Below are 21610 nucleotides of genomic sequence, written 5' to 3'. Positions count from 1 at the left end.
AATAAAGGAATCACAAAAGAATGTCTTTTTTCAAATATGTATACCTAGCAAATAGTGTCGTACACCTTGTTTCTCAGCGTGTGTGATCTTGTAGGTCATGATTTCAAGTCCCTTAAATACTTGCATTTTTTCCGAGTTGATTATTTCTCCTCGAAAATGGGTGGCAAGGTCAACAGAGAGACGAGATTTTCCCATTCCTGTTGCTCCCATTATGAACACCACTTTCTTCTTGTTGTTGTTGATGAAAGTATTCATTTTAGCTCCACATAAAATAAAATAATAATAATAATTAGTTTAAAATAGTAAATAATCTCATGAAAACAACTCATACATTAAAAAATCTTATAAATATAAAGTTAATAAGTAGAAACCTTGCTTGAGATGTAATAAACTATGTAAAAGAATATATTTCTCTTGATGGTTGTTATGAAAGAGATTGCATTGAGCATTTATAGTAAAATGTATTTGTGGACATATTAATTATCATACCATATTCAGAAATATTGATATCTTTTAGGATAAGATCAATGACTTTTGAAAAATGTATATATATGTCAACAGGAATTTTAGTAATGACAAGTAAATAATTTTAGGATAAAGTTATCAAAAGTACATTATTTGGAGATCGCATATAACTGGGCATTTATAGTATAAATGTGATTATGAGCTTATGAATTGGTATATACCAAATTTTTTAAAAAAATCATATCTTTTAGGTTAAGAATAATTCTTGTAAAAAACCTACAAATATGTCAGCTTGAATATGGGTGATTAGGCTTAAATAATTTTAGGATGAAGTTTCTAGATGCACATTGTTATGAGATCACATACAAGATTGACGAAAATATGGATTCCAAAAGGATTGTTCAAAGTACTCAATAATATTTCTCAAGGAATACATTCAAGTGATAATGCGTCAATTCATACGCTATTAAACAACACGTCATAAGTGCTATGTCTAATTCAATTAGAAGGGAAGGAACAATTATCGATAACTATTTCAATTAGAATTATTTATATTTACTTGTGCAGCATGTAATAATAGATAAATGTTTTATTGAATGAAGCTTCCATCATCGTGATTGAATTAGGTAGAATATGTTTCCTTAAATGATCCTTACCGATAGATTGCAAATTTATTATTTTCTCTTCTTTGTCTATGTAACAGTTTTAAATTTGGAGTTAAGAATTTTATTCTTTAAAATTCTTTAAGGTTATAATCTTCTCAAACATTTATAGTCATTTATTTTTTCACTCTATTACCTTGACAATAAGAATGATCTCATATAATTCTGTATGTACGTATTTACATTAATATATATTAAATATCAAAGACTTGGACTTGGATTTGGACTTGGCGCTTGGGCTCAGTCAGACCTTAAATTAAACATTTTTATAAAGCTTAAATATTTGCTCTATAAATAACAAAGTTTTTACAGACAAGAATAGTATATATATATATATATGTAGTTCGATACAAACTGTACAAAATAGGTCAAAAATTATATTGACCAAGAGACAAAATAACACACGATAGAGATAATGATAGTTTATGTACACTAAATACTAATATTGTGATCATCATTTTTGAGAAATCTTTTCACAATATCTAGGCATGGTTGCAAAACAGTATTCCTCCATGCTTCGTCAACAGCTTCGTTCCATCTTCTTTGAAAACGTCTGTAGCAATAATATGATGCACCGGCCACATTTTCTCATTTATTCATCGTTGAATCTTGTCATGTTGGTTACAAATTAATATACGATTATTATGCTTGATAGTTGAAATTGAAGCTTGAAGAATCATCTTCTTTGATTCATCATCTCCGTCTATATTTCTTTCTTCCCTTAAATATTTGGCCATTTCAGGGACACCAATGGACCGTCGGATTCCTTTGGTGTAATCTGCATCTGGAATGAAAATTTGCCGCACCTCATCCACCAGTCCTGCATGCAACAAAAATTTAAGAATAGTTTTGTTTAGGTGAACATATATTTGGAAACCAAAAGTAGTATTAAGAAAACTATAAAAGAAAAGTTTTAGTTAGAGTCATTATTATATTTTGATTTATATATAAAATAACTACAAAAACTACCTGCATTGACCATTTCATCAACCCTCGTGTCAACTCTACGGTTCAAGACTGATTGCTCTACATCAATCCAAATAAAGCAACTGCCATACTTATATTTGAACATGAACACAGGGTCTTCCACAAGTTTTTCAATATACGAATTTGACCCTCCAACAATAATTGGAACACATTGTGTCTTCAAAATTTTTTCTATGTAGACAATGGACTTCACATAGAAATCTTCGGCCGTGAAGTTGGTATCTGGCTCAATTTCACCTAAAAATTTGTGAAACAAAATAACTGTCAATTAATATTCACATTAAAATAAAGGAATCACAAAACAATGTCTTTTTCAAATATGTATACCTAGCAAATAGTGCCGTACACCTTGTTTCTCAACGAGTGTGATCTTGTTGGTCACGATTTCAAGTCCATTAAATACTTGCATTTTGTCCGAGTTGATTATTTCTCCTCGAAAATGGGTGGCAAGGTCAACAGAGAGACGAGATTTTCCCGTTCCTGTTGCTCCCATTATGAACACCACTTTTTTCTTAAAAGTGACCAAGAGACAAAATAACACACGATAGAGATAATGATAGTTTATGTACACTAAATACTAATATTGTGATCATCATTTCTGAGAAATCTTTTCACAATATCTAGGCATGGTTGCAAAACAGTATTCCTCCACGCTTCGTCAACAGCTTCTTTTCCATCATCTTTGAAAACGTCTGTAGCAATAATTTGATGCACCTAACATATTTTCTCATTTATTAATTGTTGAATCTTGTCAAGTTGGTTACAAATTAATATACGAGTATTATGCTTGATAGTTGAAATTGAAGCTTGAAGAATCATCTTCTTCGATTCATCATCTCCGTCTATATTTTTTTCTTCCCTTAAATATTTGGCCATTTCAGGGACACCAATGGACCGTCGGATTCCTTTGGTGTAATCTGCATCTGGAATGAAAATTTGCCGCACCTCATCCACCAGCCCTGCATGCAACAAAAATTTAAGAATAGTTCTGTTTAGGTGAACATATATTTGAAAACCAAAAGTAGTATTAAGAAAATTATATAAGAAAAGTTTTGGTTAGAGTCATTATTATATTTTGATTTATATATAAAATAACTACAAAAACTACCTGCATTGACCATTTCATCAACCCTCGTGTCAACTCTACGGTTCAAGACTGATTGCTCTACATCAATCCAAATAAAGCAGCTGTCATGCTTATATTTGAACATGAACNCTACCTGCATTGACCATTTCATCAACCCTCGTGTCAACTCTACGGTTCAAGACTGATTGCTCTACATCAATCCAAATAAAGCAGCTGTCATACTTATATTTGAACATGAACACAGGGTCTTCCACAAGTTTTTCAATATACGAATTTGACCCTCCAACAATAATTGGAACACATTGAGTCTTCAAAAAATTTTCTATGTAGACAATGGACTTCACACAGAAATCTTTGGCCGTGAAGTTGGAATCTGGTTCAATTTCACCTAAAAATTTCTGAAACAAAATAACCGTCAATTAATATTCACATTAAAATAAAGGAATCACAAAAGAATGTCTTTTTCAAATATGTATACCTAGCAAATAGTGCCCTACACCTTGTTTCTCAGCGTGTGTGATCTTGTTGGTCACGATTTCAAGTCCCTTAAATACTTGCATTTTGTTCGAGTTTATTATTTCTCCTCGAAAATGGGTGGCAAGGTCAACAGAGAGACGAGATTTTCCCGTTCCTGTTGCTCCCATTATGAACACCACTTTCTTCTTGTTGTCGTTGATGAAAGTATTCATTTTAGCTACACATAAAATAAAATAATAATAATAATTAGTTTAAAATAGTAAATAATCTCATGAAAACCACTCATACATTAAAAAATCTTATAAATATAAAGTTAATAAGTAGAAACCTTGCTTGAGATGTAATAAACGGTGTAAAATAATATATTTTTCTTGATGGTGGTTATGAAAGAGATTGCATTGAGCATTTATAGTAAAATGTATTTGTGGACTTATTAATTATCATACCATAATCAGAAATACTGATATCTTTTAGGATAAGATCAATGACTTTTGAAAAATGTATATATATGTCAACTGGTATTTTAGTAATGACAAGTAAATAATTTTAGGATAAAGTTATCAAATGTACATTATTTGGAGATCGCATATAACTGGGCATTTATGGTATAAATGTGATTATGAGCTTATGAATTGGTATATACTAAATTTTTTTTAAAAATCATATCTTTTAGGTTAAGAATAATTCTTGTAAAAAACCTACAAATACGTCAGCTTGAAGTTGGGTGATTAGGCTTAAATAATTTTAGGATGAAGTTTCTAGATGCACATTGTTATGAGATCACATATAGGATCGACGAAAATACGGATTTCAAAAGGATTGTAGAATGAACTCAATAATATTTCTCAAGGAATACATTCAAGTGATAATGCGTCAATTCATACGCTATTAAACAACACGTCATAAGTGCTATGTCTAATTCAATTAGAAGGGAAGGAACAATTATCGATAACTATTTCAATTAGAATTATTTATATTTACTTGTGCAGCATGTAATAATAGATAAATGTTTTATTGAATGAAGCTTCCATCATCGTGATTGAATTAGGTAGAATATGTTTCCTTAAATGATCCTTACCGATAGATTGCAAATTTATTATTTTCTCTTCTTTGTCTATGTAACAGTTTTAAATTTGGAGTTAAGAATTTTATTCTTTAAAATTCTTTAAGGTTATAATCTTCTCAAACATTTATAGTCATTTATTTTTTCACTCTATTACCTTGACAGTAAGAATGATCTCATATAATTCTGTATGTACGTATTTACATTAATATATATTAAATATCAAAGAGTTGGACTTGGATTTGGACTTGGCGCTTGGGCTCAGTCAGACCTTAAATTAAACATTTTTATAAAGCTTAAATATTTGCTCTATAAATAACAAAGTTTTTACAGACAAGAATAGTATATATATATATATATGTAGTTCGATACAAACTGTACAAAATAGGTCAAAAATTAAATTGACCAAGAGACAAAATAACACACGATAGAGATAATGATAGTTTATGTACACTAAATACTAATATTGTGATCATCATTTTTGAGAAATCTTTTCACAATATCTAGGCATGGTTGCAAAACAGTATTCCTCCATGCTTCGTCAACAACTTCTTTTCCATCTTCTTTGAAAACGTCTGTAGCAATAATATGATGCACCGGCCACATTTTCTAATTTATTAATCGTTGAATCTTGTCAAGTTGGTTACAAATTAATATACGAGTATTATGCTTGATACTTGAAATTGAAGCTTGAAGAATCATTTTCTTCGATTCATCATCTCCGTCTATATTTTTTTCTTCCCTTAAATATTTGGCCATTTCAGGGACACCAATGGGCCGTCGGATTCCTTTGGTGTAATCTGCATCTGGAATGAAAATTTGCCGCACCTCATCCACCAACCCTGCATGTAACAAAAATTTAAGAATAGTTTTGTTTAGGTGAACATATATTTGAAAACCAAAAGTAGTATTAAGAAAACTATATTAGAAAAGTTTTAGTTAGAGTCATTATTTTATTTTGATTTATATATAAAATAACTACAAAAACTACCTGCACTGACCATTTCATCAACCCTCGTGTCAACTCTACGGTTCAAGACTGATTGCTCTACATCAATCCAAATAAAGCAACTGCCATACTTATATTTGAACATGAACACATGGTCTTCTACAAGCTTTTCAATATACGAATTTGACCCTCCAGCAATAATTGGAACACATTGAGTTTTCAAAAAATTTTCTATGTAGACAATGGACTTCACACAGAAATCTTCGGCCGTGAAGTTGGAATCTGGCTCAATTTCACCTAAAAATTTGTGAAACAAAATAACTGTCAATTAATATTCACATTAAAATAAAGGAATCACAAAAGAATGTCTTTTTCAAATATGTATACCTAGCAAATAGTGTCGTACACCTTGTTTCTCAGCCTGTGTGATCTTGTTGGTCACGATTTCAATTCCCTTAAATACTTGCATTTTGTCCGAGTTGATTATTTCTCCTCGAAAATGGGTGGCAAGGTTAATAGAGAGACGAGATTTTCCCGTTCCTGTTGCTCCCATTATGCACACCACTTTCTTCTTGTTATTGTTGATAAAAGTATTCATTTTAGCTACACATAAAATAAAATAATAATCATAATAATTAGTTTAAAATAGTAAATAATCTCATGAAAACCACTCATACATTAAAAAATCTTATAAATATAAAGTTAATAAGTAGAAACCTTGCTTGAGATGTAATAAACTATGTAAATTAATATATTTTTCTTAATGGTGGTTATGAAAGAGAATGCATTGAGCATTTATAGTAAAATGTATTTGTGGACTTATTAATTATCATACCATATTCAGAAATACTGATATCTTTTAGGATAAGATCAATGACTTTTGAAAAATCTATATATATGTCAACTGGAATTTTAGTAATGACAAGTAAATAATTTTAGGATAAAGTTATCAAATGTACATTATTTGGAGATCGCATATAACAGGGCATTTATGGTATAAATGTGAGTATGAGCTTATGAATTGGTATATAACAAATTTTAAAAAAAAATCATATCTTTTTGGTTAATAATAATTGTTGTAAAAAACCAACAAATACGTCAGCTTGAATTTGGGTGATTAGGCTTAAATAATTTTAGGATGAAGTTTCTAGATGCACATTGTTATGAGATCACATACAGGATTGACGAAAATATGGATTTCAAAAGGATTGTACAAAGAACTCAATAATATTTCTCAAGAAATACATTCAAGTGATAATGCGTCAATTCATACACTATTTAACAACACGTCATAAGTGCAAAGTCTAATTCAATTAGATGGGAAGGAACAATTATCGATAACTATTTCAATTAGAATTATTTATATTTACTTATGCAACAAGTAATAATAGATAAATGCTTTATTGAATGAAGCTTCCATCATCGTTATTGAATTAGGTAGAATATATTTCCTAAAATGATCCTTACCGATAGATTGTAAATTTATAATTTTCTCTTCTCTGTCTATGTAACAAATTTAAATATGGAGTTAAGAATTTTATTCTTTAAAATTCTTTAAGGTTATAATCTTCTCAAACATTTATAGTCATTTTTTTTTCACTCTATTACCTTGACAGTAAGAATGATCTCATGTAATTATGTAAATACGTATTTATATTATATATATTAAATATCAAAGACTTGGATTTGGACTTGGCGCTTGAGCTGAATCGGACCTTAAATTAAATGTTTTTATAAAGCTTAAATATTTGCTCTATAAATAACAAAGTTTTTACAGACAAGAATAGTATATATATATATATATGTAATTCGATACAAACTGTACAAAATAGGTCAAAAATTAAAGTGACCAAGAGACAAAATAACACAAGATAGAGATAATGATAGTTTATGTACACTAAATACTAATATTGTAATAATCATTTTTGAGAAATCTTTTCACAATATCTAGGCATGGTTGCAAAACATTATTCCTCCATGCTTTGTCAACATATTCTTTTCCATCTTCTTTGAAAACGTCTGTAGGAATAATATGATGCACCGACCACATTTTCTCATTCATTAATCGTTGAATCTTGTCAAATTGGTTACAAATTAATATACGAGTATTATGTTTGATACTTGAAATTGAATCTTGAAGAATCAACTTCTTTGATTCAACATCTCCGTCTATATTTTTTTCTTCCCTTAAATATTTGGCCATTTCAGAGACACCAATGGACCGTCGGATTCCTTTGGTGTAATTTGCATCTGGAATGAAAATTTGCCGCACCTCATCCACCAGCCCTGCATGCAACAAAAATTTAAGAATAGTTTTGTTTAGGTGAACATATATTTGAAAACTAAAAGTAGTATTAAGAAAACTATATAAGAAAAGTTTTAGTTAGAGTCATTATTATGTTTTGATTTATCTATAAAATAACTACTAAAACTACCTGCATTGACCATTTCATCAACCCTCTTGTCAACTCTACGGTTCAAGACTGATTGCTCTACATCAATCCAAATAAGCCGACTGCCATACTTATATTTGAACAAGAACACAGGGTCTTCCATAAGTTTTTCAATATACGAATTTGACCCTCTAACAATAATTGGAACACATTGCGTCTTCAAAAATTCTTCTATGTAGACAATGGACTACACACAGAAATCGTCGGCCGTGAAGTTGGAATCTGGCTCAATTTCACCTAAAAATTTGTGAAACAAAATAACTGTCAATTAATATTCACATTGAAATAAAGAAATCACAAAAGAATGTCTTTTTCAAATATTTATACCTAGCAAATAGTGTCGTACACCTTGTTTCTCAGCATGTGTGATCTTGTTGGTAACGATTTCAATTCCCTTAAATACTTGCATTTTGTCCGAGTTGATTATTTCTCCTCGAAAATGGGTGTCAAGGTCAACAGAGAGACGAGATTTTCCCGTTCCTAATGCTCCCATTATGAACACTACTTTCTTCTTCTTGTTGTTGATGAAAGTATTCATTTTAACTACACATAAAATAAAATAATAATAATAATAATAATTAGTTTAAAATAGTAAATAATCTCATTAAAACCACTCATACATTAAAAAATCTAATAAATATAAAGTTAATAAGTAGAAACCATGCTTGAGATGTAATAAACTATGTAAAATAATATATTTTTCTTGATGGTGGTTATGAAAGAGATTGCATTGAGCATTTATAGTAAAATGTATTTGTGGACTTATTAATTATCATACCATAATCAGAAATACTGATATATTTTAGGATAAGATCAATGACTTTTGAAAAATGTATATATATGTCAACTGGAATTTTAGTAATGACAAGTAAATAATTTTAGGATAAATTTATCAAATGTACATTATTTAGAGATCGCATATAACTGGGCATTTATAGTATAAATGTGATTATGAACTTATGAATTGGTATATACCAAATTTAAAAAAAAACCATATCTTTTAGGTTAACAATAATTCTTGTAAAAAACCTACAAATACGTCAGCTTGAATTTGGGTGATTAGGCTTAAATAATTTTAGGATGAAATTTGTAGATGCACATAGTTATGAGATCACATGCAGGATTGACGAAAATTTGAATTTCAAAAGGATTGTACAAAGAACTCAATAATATTTCTCAAGGAATACATTCAAGTGATAATGCGTCAATTCATACACTATTTAACAACACGTCATAAGTGCTAAGTCTAATTCAATTAGAAGGGAAGGAACAATTATCGATAACTATTTCAATTAGAATTATTTATGTGTACTTGTGCAGCATGTAATAATAGATAAATGTTTTATTGAATGAAGCTTCCATCATCGTTATTGAATTAGGTAGAATATATTTCCTTAAATGATCCTTACCGATAGATTGTAAATTTATTATTTTCTCTTCTTTTTCTATGTAACAATTTTATATTTGGAGTTAAGAATTTTATTCTTTAAAATTCTTTAAAGTTATAATCTTCTCAAACATTTATAGTCATTTATTTTTTTCACTCTATTACCTTGACAGTAAGAATGATCTCATGTAATTGTGTAAGTACGTATTTATATTAATATATATTAAATATCAAAGACTTGGACTTGGATTAGGACTTGGCACTTGGGCTGAATCGGACCTTAAATTAAATATTTTTATAAATCTTAAATATTTACTCTATAAATTAAATAACNTATATATATGTAGTTCGATACAAACTGTACAAAATAGGTCAAAAATTAAAATGACCAAGAGAAAAAATAACAGAAGATAGAGATAATGATAGTTTATGTACACTAAATACTAATATTGTGATCATCATTGTTGAGAAATCTTTTCACAATATCTAGGCATGGTTGCAAAACAATATTCCTCCATGCTTCGTCAACAACTTCTTTTCCATCTTCTTTGAAAACGTCTGTAGGAATAATATGATGCACCGGCCACATTTTCTCATTTATTAATCGTTAAATCTTGTCAAGTTGGTTACAAATTAATATACGAGTATTATGTTTGATACTTGAAATTGAAGTTTGAAGAATCATCTTCTTTGATTCATCATCTCCGTCTATATTTTTTTCTTCCCTTAAATATTTGGCCATTTCAGGGACACCAATGGACCGTCAGATTCCTTTGGTGTAATCTGCATTTGGAATGAAAATTTGCCGCACCTCATCCACCAGCCCTGCATGCAACAAAAATTTAAGAATAGTTTTGTTTAGGTGAACATATACTTGAAAACCAAAAGTAGTATTAAGAAAACTATATAAGAAAAGTTTTAGTTAGAGTCATTATTATATTTTGATTTATATATAAAATAACTACTAAAACTACCTGCATTGACCATTTCATGAACCTTCGTGTCAACTCTACGGTTCAAGAATGATTGCTCTACATCAATCCAAATAAATCGACTGTCATACTTATATTTGAACATGAACAGAGGGTCTTCCACAAGTTTTTCAATATACGAATTTGACCCTCCCACAATAATTGGAACACATTGAGTCTTCAAAATATTTTCTATGTAGACAATGGACTTCACACAGAAATCTTCGGCCGTGAAGTTGGAATCTGGCTCAATTTCACCTAAAAATTTGTGAAACAAAATAACTGTCAATTAATATTCACATTAAAATAAAGGAATCACAGAAGTATGTCTTTTTCAAATATGTATACCTAGCAAACAGTGTCATACACCTTGTTTCTCAGCGTGTGTGATCTTGTTGGTCACGATTTCAAGTCCCTTAAATACTTGCATTTTGTCAGAGTTGATTATTTCTCCTCGAAAATTGGTGGCAAGGTCAACAGAGAGACGAGATTTTCCCGTTCCTGTTGCTCCCATTATGAACACCACTTTATTCTTGTTGTTGTTAATGAAATAATTCATTTTAGCTACACATAAAATAAAATTACAATAATAATTAGTTTGAAATAGGAAATAATCTCATGAAAACCACTTATACATTAAAAAATTTTATAAATATAAGGTTAATAAGTAGAAACCTTGCTTGAGATACAATAAACTATGTAAAATAATATATTTTTCTTGATGGTGGTTATGAAAGAGATTGCATTGAGCATTTATAGTAAAATGTATTTGTGGACTTATTAATTATCATACCATATTCAGAAATACTGATATATTTTAGGATAAGATCAATGACTTTTGAAAAATGTATATATATGTCAACTGGAATTTTAGTAATGACAAGTAAATAATTTTAGGATAAAGTTATCAAATGTACATTATTTGGAGATCGCATATAAATGGGCATTTATAGTATAAATGTGATTATGAACTTATGAATTGTGTAATGACCCTCCAGGTCATTTTTAAATTAAAGATTTCTTTCCCTCGTATAGAGCATTTCTGTAGCGACCCCAAGTCATTTATGACTTGCTGGCACTGATTGTTCGGTCGCCTGGTCATTCGTTTGGGTTTTAGGCCCGTTTCCCTGTTTTGGAGATTTTATTACTTGAAAAGTTGACTTTGGTCAACCTTCTTGGAAGACGTGCTCAGTTGTAAATTCTGACAGCTAGGTTAGCTTCGGAATATCGATTTTGGTCTAGAACAACCCTTTGTTCACTTCCCGAGGCTTTAGTTGGCAGTTGTGGAATCTGGCTCAAAACGATACTGGTGTAGGACCCACTTTTCATCGAAGCGATCTCCAAATGGAAATTCCGCCTTCACCGTTGAGTCCGAAATATCATTTTCAATCAGATTCCATATATGGTTTGTATTTTTCCGATTCCGAACGAGTCCGGAACATCGAAATTTAAGTTTAAAGGTTTGTAGAATTCTAACGCGGTGGTGACGTGGCAGAGCCACGCGACGCCACGTGGCAGCGGATGGAAATCTGTAAATTTCCAAATTTTAGGACGAATTTCGACCATTATTTCTTTCACATCTTCAACATAAGATTTCTCCTCCATTTTAAGCCCGAATTAAGTGATTCAAAAGGCTAACTTCAAGAGAATTTCGTGGGGAATCTAGAGGTTATCTCAGGAACGCGAAGGGAGGTTTTGTTTGAGGTAAGAAATCGAATTTAGCTACTGCTAGGGTGATTTTCGGAATGAATTGTTGTTGAATTTTGAAATGTGAGATCTTAATCATAGGTCCGTTTTGAGTCTTTCTTGAGGCTAACTTGTAGAGTTTTTCACAAGGATCGTCGTGGTATAATCTGTTTGGGTTGGAAGGGTCTCGTTTTTCCAGAAATGGGTGATCAAGGGGCTGCTAGTGTTAATTGTTGTGGCTGATTTGCTATGTTTTAGGCATCTGTTTGTGCTAAATTTTGGGGTATTAGTTTAGTAAGGTATTTGGGACGTTTTCATGGATTCGTTTTTGGGATTCCAATTGTGGGTCCTACAATCCCGTTTTAGACCCGATTTTGGGTCCGTCTCTGAAAAATATAATTTTAGAGTCAATATATTCGTAATGATGAGGTGATTAACCTTTTGTTAGTGGGGAAGCATTTGGAAACCGTTCGGAGGGGAAAAGTTCCGGTACCGTTAGTTGGAGCACGCATGGTCGGCTTTCAGGTAGGCTATGGCTTTCCCTCGTGAGATTGAGCATGTTTAGGCATTTGTTATTGATTTGCTTGAGTATGGAGGGGTTCGGGTGTCGAGCATGCTAAATTTCTATAATCCCTACTTTAGACCTTATTTCGGGAAAGTGTTGGATTATGACAGCATGTCTCTTGATATTATTGAACATCCATACCTTGTGGTGTATATGATAATATTGATTTGAAGTATGTTTGGCCTTACTCTAGGCTTAGACTAGTGTTGCCATAGACTTGCGAGGTTTCGGATGTCGTTGGGCAGTAGAACTTTTTCCGACATCGTTTCGGACGGTCAGCTCCTTATAGACTGATATAACAGACTTGAGTCTGATAGTCTGAGCCTTAGCTAGGTGGTAACTCAGCTTATGACCTTGTATCCATAATGCCCTCCTTTTCTATTGGCTACAGTACCCGGTTAGAGTCCGTGGTCCAGCTTACATATGTCCAGACTTAGCTACAGTACCCAGTTAGAGTCCGTGGTCCAGCTTACCACCTGTGATCTGGTTTTGGCTACAGTACCCGGTTAGAGTCCGTGGTCCAGCCCACCCGTGCCCGACCTTTGGCTACAGCACCCGGTTCGAGTCCGTGGTCCAGCCCATATAGGTTGACTCATTAGCTATAATACCCGATTCGAGTCTGTGGTCCAGCTTGCACGTGGTGTATTCCCAATTCCTCACTAAAGCTTCAGTTTAGTCTTGATTACTCTCATCTGTAGGTTGAGGTTTTGGAGGTTGGAGATATTTTGATTAAAGTTCGGGACGTAATGAGATCCTGGAATATGATTGGGAATGGTTCAGTTAAAACTTCAGAAATTGGTAATATTATGATAGACCTTCTAGCTCCATTATTTTACTTCAACTGCCGGTGCATCTGCCGAGCTTATAGGGGTCCGTGCACGTGGTTTCTTTTATTGTGCACGAGCGTACCCGTCGGGTTTATGGGAGCCCGGCGGAGTTAGTTAGATTACTTGTCTTTGTTGCCTGTACGCTCGTGTACATACCCCCATTTACTACTCTTTGCACTTTATGTGACCCTTTATTTGCATTTCAGTTCACTTTTGCTTATCTTGCTCAGTCGGCCTATAATGCCTACTAGGTACCTGTTGTATTGGTACTCATGCTACGCTCTGCATCTATTTTGTGATGCAGGTCCGAGCACTAGTAGCCAGCATTGATCGAGCTTGGAGTAGACTTATCCGGAGACGGGGTTGAGCACACGGCATTTTTTACTATTTCAGTCTCCCTCTGTATATATAGACTTGTCTTTTTCCTTTCGAGACAGTCTAGTCTCTGTTGTACAGTTTTGGGACTTGTACTCATTTTGTAGTAGCTCTTTACTGGTGACTTCCAGGTTCTGGGAGGGATCTTTATTTGTATATATGTTTTGGGTTGCTTCCACCTGTTTATATTGTTAATTGCCTACTCTTGTTTAATTTCTACCCTCAGACCCATTACTTGTTGTTCCGGGTTACGGGTTGGCTTACCTGCTGGTGGGTTATAGTAGGTGTCATCATGACTTGATAAATCGGGTCGTGACAAATTGGTATCAGAGCCCAGGTTCGTCGGTCTCACTTGTACAGAGCTAACGTCTAGTAGAGTCCTGCAGATCGGTACGGAGACGTCTGTTACTTATCTTCGGGAGGCTACAGAATGTCTTTAAGAACGTGTCGCTTTTGTATCACTGTCGTGCATTGTGTCTCTTATCGGTTTATGAAAATCTTACTTGTACCACTCTTTTATAGGGATGGCTCGCACGCGTGGTAGGGCCCCAGCTAGGGGTAGAGGCCGACCTCGAGGTCGTGCCAGAGTTACAGCACCAGCCCAGGACCGAGAGCAAACTCCGGAACCGGTGATAGAGCCACCAGCAGCTCCATCACAGCAACAACCGATGGGCTCGGGACCAGCCCAGCCACCGCTCGAGACTGTGGCAGCTCCAGATATACAGGCGATGCTCGTACAGATACTAGTTGCCATTGGGGGTATGCAGCAGGCCCCAGCTCCAGCCGTTCCAGTACCGCAGGGCCAGCCTACACCAGCGGTACCGGTTGTTCAGCAGCTAGCGGCACCGGATGTTTAGCCTGACGATTTGGAGGGCGTCATGCCACTACGGGAGCAAAAGATGCTCGGGGTGTTCCTTCGACTATCACCGCCGAGGTTTTCTGGGGCAGTGGGGGAGGACGCCCATGAGTTTCTAGTTACTTGCCATGAACGGCTACAAACTTTGGGTTTAGTGGAGTCGAGAGGAGCAGACTTCACCGCTTACCAGTTAGACGGTCCCGCCAGGCAGTGGTGGCGTACATACTTAGAGACTAGGCCAGCTGGGTCTCAACCGGTCACATGGACTGAGTTTTCAGAGAACTTCTTGGCCCGATATATTCCCAGGAGCATCAGAGATCAGCTCAGAGATTAGTTTGCTGGGTTAGAGCAGGGCTACATGACAGTATCAGAGTATGAGGCCCGATTCCACGAGTGTCACGACCCGAGCCTACACCCTGGACGTGGCCGGCACTCGAAGACCATGGCTGGTCCCAAGCGAACCCTCATCCTGGCTGACTACAAGCGGAAAACTGATTCAAGAATACAAAGCTTAAAAACTGAAATAAAAGTTCATAAGACTTAAATACAAACTTTAAGTCCAAAGAAACTCTTTATAATAAAATATATACAACTCGCCATAAAAAGGCAACTTTAGTCTTTAAAACATTTAATAAAATAAATGAAAACTTCTAAAACTCTACTGTCTATCTATGAAGCCTCTAAATGACAATGATGGAAGTATGGACAATACCCACGACCTCCAAACAACTGAAAGTAAATGGAATCCTCCGGAAGCAATGAGGCTCACCATAGCTAACTCGAACTTTCGGATGTATCAACGAAGCTCTTGTTGATGATCCTGAATACCTGTGTCTGCATCATGAGAAGATGCAAGCCAAATGGCTCAGTACGTGGAATGTACGAACATGTAAGGGGAATTCTAAAACATAAACATAAGCTTGAAACTTGATAAAAAGGAAACATACTTGCCTCTTTTCAATTTTACTCAACTCAAGGAATACTGCAAACTACTCAAACTTACTCAACTCAGAAGTACTCAAGGATAAGATACTCAACTCAGAGATTAGATACTCAACTCAAGGATATGATATTCGACTCAAAGATATGATATTCGACTCTGGATACTCAACTATGGATACTCAACTTTGAATACTCAACTCAATATGACTGAACTCATTTCAATATAAAGAAATTTAAAACAAGTGCAATATAAAGAAACAAACTGTTTAAAAACATGCTGTGAAATCTGTGTGTATGCAAGGATACAACATAACTCTGAAATGTATATAAAAATACAATAAACTGAAGTATATAAAAATACAATAACTTCTGTGGGAGTTTCTCTAACCGACAACCATCACATAAGAGCTATAGTGATGATACAGCGATCTACCTCACGCTGCCAGCGCATCCTATACCCGGCCAAAGGTATAGGACCTGAACTGCCTAATGGATCCACTAGTCTATTTCGAAAAAGGTTCATCTAAAAAGTATGACCCTTTTCTACCCATGGTGGCTACATGGTTTATGGAGGCTGTGAGTTGTCTAAACTCTCCCCCATATCGGTGCTCAATACTACTCCCAAAAATATACTAGCTCTTATGTTTTAAAAACATATTTCTTTCTGCTGATTTGAGATAATTGCTCAAAAACTTAGCCCAAAGGCTATCTTGGAAATCTCAGTGTCCTCTCTTGCTTCATTTAGAAAATGATTACTCTTTTCTGAAAACTTGCCCGAAAGCTCTTTGGAAATCTCAATTTCCGTTCTTATGTAAATGTGAAAACATTTATAAACTCTTTGGGAATACTTAGTCCTCATATACTTTTGAAGAAAAGGACTTCAAACTTTACTCTTCACTCTTTACTGAACTCAAAACTTAAGTCTTAAAACAAAGGTAAAACATTTGTAAAAGACTTCTTAAAATGTGGTTCGTGTCGAATGATGGACATGAACGACTCAATGCAAGGTTTTCAATAATCACAGATAGAACTCAAATGCTTAGAACTCAAGAACTTCAATAATACTACTCACTTCAAGAATGCTCAACTCAGAGGGTTCATGCGGAATTATGACCATGAACGACTCAACTCAAGGACTCAAAGATACTTCTCTTCTCAAGACTGCTCGACTTATAGGATTCAAGCGGAATTATGGGCATGAACAATTCAACTCAAAGACTTTATAGGTAACATGTAATAGTCCCATGCTTAGAAATATAATCTCAAAGGGGATTAGGAACTCAATACTCAAGACTTAGAACTTGAAGATACTACTCCTCTCAAAGATACTCAACTTCTGGAGTTCATGCGGAATTTATGGGCATGAACGACTTGACTCGTAGGTCTACATAACATTATAGACTCTTCTCATTCTCTGACTTACTTCCTCAAAACTTAGTTCAAATCGATAGTTGATCTCAAAGGATTCACAATTGAACTCAAAGGTTTTCTTGAACTCTACTCTTAACTCTCTCTTGAATTTGAATTTTGAATTCAAGATTTATGATTCATGATATGAAGGATCTCAATAACAATATAGCTATTCGATAATTAGGAATATAACTTTTAAAATAAACATGAATTCAAGAACTCAAAATCAACTTATCTCAAGAATACTCAAATCTAGGGAAAGTTTCCTAGATTACTCTTTTACTGATCTGAAAGTAGATGTAGGGTGTGAGGACGAACTAGTCCAACACTATGATAGCCTTACATACCTAGAAGAACAAGATTCTTGAAGAATCTTGAAGAAGAACTTGATCAGAAGTCTTGAAACCCTAGCTTGAAGGTAAACAATCAAGAAAACCTTTCTTGAGATTTTTGAATTAGTTTCTTGAAATCTCTATGGCCAAGAATTATGATTTTCATTAGTGAAGATGAAAATCTGATTGTTGTGAGTCTTTTATTAGTCAATAATTTCATTTATGGTTTCTTGGAGGTAAAAAGACAAAAATGACTCTCTTTAATATTTTCCCGTCGCCTAATTCGTAACAGCACTGTATAGGTTACTAAAATAGTCATAACTTTTTACTCAGATATTGGATTGACGTTAAACTGGTGGGGTTGGAAAGTAGATTCAATTACCTTTAATTGGATAAGTTATGTCTCACATAACTCTTAATATTCTAAGAGATATGGTGGTTTAAAGTTGACCTAAGCAGAATATTCTTTCAAAACTTAATGAAACTTCAAGAACACTTATCAAGAACTCATCAAGAACTCTAATCTTTAAATTTCAAGAACGAAATTACGCTGAATAAATCATGATTGGCGTGTGGGTGAAAGAACCCAACACTATGGAAGCTTACATACCTCTTAGGGATTAAACCCATGGCGAAAATCCGCAACAAGATGCAAGAATTTCGACGAACGCCTTCATCCTTTCTCTTTTCTCCTCTTTTCTCTTCTTCTTTTCTCTTCTTGAATTCTCAACTAAAACCCTAGGCGTATTTTAGGATTATAAAACTGAACCTAATAGGATTAGACCCTTAAAATATTACTAAAAACGAATTAAATCTGATTGGGTAAGGAAAAGACCAAAATACCCCTCTTTATTTTCGGCTAACTTTCCTTAACTGGACAACCTATCTTCAAAAGGTCATATCTCACTCATCCTACCTCGAAACTTAGCAAACTCAACGGCGTTGGAAAGATAATTCAAAGGTCTTTCCTACGATATCTAGTAGCACACCTAATTCATCCTGAGCTAGGATTTATGGTCATTTGAAGTCGACCCTAAACTCATACTTAAGCATAACTTGCAAAATTTCAGATTTTGCTATTTCCAATTTAGTTCTTTTTCGAACTCTAGGTGCTACATCTAGTGAACTTAACACTTAAGAAATTTTAAATTCCTTGGTAAAATCTCACTCACTACGAAGAACGGTTCGAGTCTTAGTTCAAAAATTTTTCTGGGGTGTTACAATTTCTCCCCCTTGGGATCATTCGTCCTCGAATGACGACTGAACTGGGTATGAAATGGGGTTACTCTTACTAAGGTCTGAGTCTAATGGTTTGCTCTTACTATATTCAAGCTTAACTCAAATCTTTAAGTTCGGGTTCTATACCTCGATAAGGAATCTCCTCCCAAGACTATCACTGTTTAACACTATACATTCAAGCTTTGTATTCTAACAACTCCATGGACCCCTACTAACCAACTCCTTCAGATCCAACTAAGGGCTCTCATTTAACTATTTCTCTTAGTAAAATCTAATTCTCTTCTTCCTCATTGTTAATAATCTTAGATGGAATTATCACACCATCACTAACACGGTAACAACATCAACCTCCTCTTTCTAACATCACTCCATTACAGAAAGGACTTCTAAAAAGACATCCCCAAACTCTTTGAACTCATTACCATCTTACTCTCAAACACTTGACTTAATTTCTCATCTTGTCATCTCCCCCTTAGGTCTAAAGCTAACAACTGAAGGCTATGGACATATTCCATCATTTCTAAATGGTCTACCTCTTATTGCCCTTTTTACTCTTGTGACTTAGTCACACTTCACTGCCTTTATCTAAAGGTTAGGGTCTCTCACTTGTATTACTCACATTCATTGTAGCAAACATCTCAATTTCTCACCTACACTATGTCAAGTCTTGTAGATCAAATCTCAAGACTAACATCATCACCCTCATGTTGCCATTGTTTTGATCATAACACTCATCTCAAATTCAAGCTTAATATTTATGACTAAACCCGAATATTAATATGATCGCTCGCTTACTATACTAACTTACAACTACTACTAAGTGCAAATTTTAGAAGCACTCGTCCACTAGGACCTTATGACAAGTAGTTAATCGTCACCTCTTAGCCTTCATACTTACAATTACTATCACCTTCGACTTCGCAATATAAGTACTATTCACTCATTCGTTATACATCAATGCCTAATTAGTTCTATAACACTTTGAATATTACGGGCTTTCCCTTAAAGATTATAATTCTAGCTTAGAGCTATCACCTCATGAATACTCTTGCTCTTCTATTCACCACTTACACTTGGTCATTACAAACACGATGACACATCCTCATAACCCTTTTCTAGTTAAGGTATACTCTAACTCATCTTGACTTGCAACTCTTACTCTACCTCCTATCCTGAGCTCTTCACAACTCATCACTTCTTAGTCTACCGATAAGGAAAAACTCTTCATCAAAACTTACTGGGTGCATGACTATAATAACATAGCTTGCCTCATCACTATCTCCCTTTCTAGGATTACTAAACCTCTGCATAATTTACTCTAACTGTGAGCACTTTCACTACTACTGCTCATGATCTCATAACTTGTGCTACCTTTTCGGGTGAAAATCATATCCCAAGCTCTAATCATATTGTCTCATAAGGATCTCAACTGAAACAAGGCTTAAGGAAAATATTACAACTCGCTTTTAGCTCAAATGCACGATTCATATGAATATGAGGGCATTACTCTGAAACTGAACACTTAACTTACTCTTGGACTTCTCTTAAGCCCCTTTGGAGTCTCATGACTTCCTTAAAACTCTTACAAAAAACAACTCGTCGACAAAGTATTGACTTTACTTTTTAACCACCTCTAGTATGGTGGGTAATCGAATGATTCTGAGAAATGCACGAGTTAGAATAAGTCTCTATGACATAGCTCTATTGCACGATTAAGAGTATGAAAGAAGGGAAACTTTTCTTAAATGTTTGTAGTCCCTCATTTATAGAAGTGGGGCCCTCACAACCATAAACGAAATCCTACTGACACGGCTTCATAGACACCCTAGGACACTCAAACTTTGTCCTCTGATACCAAGTTTGTCACGACCCGAGCCTACACCCTGGACGTGGTCGGCACTCGAAGACAATTGCTGGTCCCAAGCGAACCCTCATCCTGGCTGACTACAAGCGGAAAACTGATTCAAGAATACAAAGCTTAAAAACTGAAATAAAAGTTCATAAGACTTAAATACAAACTTTAAGTCCAAAGAAACTCTGTATAATAAAACATATACAACTCGCCATAAAAAGGCAACTTTAGTCTTTAAAACATTTAATAAAATAAATGAAAACTTCTAAAACTCTACTGTCTATCTATGAAGCCTCTAAATGACAATGATGGAAGTCTGGACAATACCCACGACCTCCAAACAACTGAAAGTAAATGGAATCCTCCGGAAGCAATGAGGCTCACCATAGCTAACTCAAACTTTCAGATGTATCAACGAAGCTCTTGTTGATGATCCTGAATACCTGTGTCTGCATCATGAGAAGATGCAGGCCAAATGGCTCAGTACGTGGAATGTACGAGCATTTAAGGGGAATTCTAAAACATAAACATAAGCTTGAAACTTGATAAAAAGGAAACATACTTGCCTCTTTTCAATTTTACTCAACTCAAGGAATACTCCAAACTACTCAAACTTACTCAACCCAGAAGTACTCAAGGATAAGATACTCAACTCAGAGATTAGATACTCAACTCAAGGATATGATATTCGACTCAAAGATATGATATACGACTCTGGATACTCAACTATGGATACTCAACTTTGAATACTCAACTCAATATGACTGAACTCATTTCAATATAAAGAAATTTAAAACAAGTGCAATATAAAGAAACAAACTGTTTAAAAACATGCTGTGAAATACACACAAGGATACAACATAACTCTGAAATGTATATAAAAATACAATAAACTGATGTATATAAAAATACAATAACTTCTGTGGGAGTTTCTCTAACCGACAACCATCACATAAGAGCTATAGTGATGATACAGCGATCTACCTCACGCTGCCAGCGCATCCTATACCCGGCCAAAGGTATAG

At 34.2% G+C, this 21610-nt stretch overlaps 2 protein-coding genes across 2 annotated transcripts in view; both read left to right on the top strand.

Annotated features, from left to right (window-relative positions):
* Positions 1 to 14600, top strand: part of LOC125864110 (uncharacterized) — a 131236-nt gene extending 116636 nt beyond the window's left edge. The window contains exon 6 of the mRNA XM_049544061.1: positions 14477 to 14600. The gene's annotated coding sequence lies outside the window, so the exon portion shown is untranslated. The remainder of the gene's footprint in view (positions 1 to 14476) is intronic.
* LOC125863950 (uncharacterized) overlaps positions 1 to 21610 on the top strand; it is a 180610-nt gene that overhangs the window by 15060 nt on the left and 143940 nt on the right. The window lies entirely within an intron of this gene.

This window comes from Solanum stenotomum, chromosome 1, assembly GCF_019186545.1.
Source record: "Solanum stenotomum isolate F172 chromosome 1, ASM1918654v1, whole genome shotgun sequence".
Classification (NCBI taxonomy): Eukaryota; Viridiplantae; Streptophyta; class Magnoliopsida; order Solanales; family Solanaceae; genus Solanum; species Solanum stenotomum.
The sequence above is the reverse complement of the archived record's forward strand: the minus strand, read 5'-3'. Positions and strand labels throughout refer to the sequence as shown.